Genomic DNA, 231 nt, shown 5'->3' with positions numbered 1-231 from the left:
TGGGTCCTTCCCTACAACCCATTCCCTCTGGGATAGACTTTTGGGGTATTGTTTGTATTTCCCCCCTTTATATGGGTGGTATTCAAATTTTATTCATCAGAATCACCCAGCAAACTTGTCAAAACACAGATCACTGGTCCCCACCCCAAGACATCAGGATCTAGTAGATCTGGGCTGAAGCCCAAGAATTTGGATTTCTAAGTTGCAAGTGAAGCTGAAAGTGTTCACCAA

Source organism: Echinops telfairi, unplaced genomic scaffold (genome assembly GCF_000313985.2).
Source record: "Echinops telfairi isolate 266 unplaced genomic scaffold, ASM31398v2 ScPeMD7_18;HRSCAF=68, whole genome shotgun sequence".
Taxonomy (NCBI): Eukaryota; Metazoa; Chordata; class Mammalia; order Afrosoricida; family Tenrecidae; genus Echinops; species Echinops telfairi.
This window is presented reverse-complemented; position numbering follows the sequence as displayed.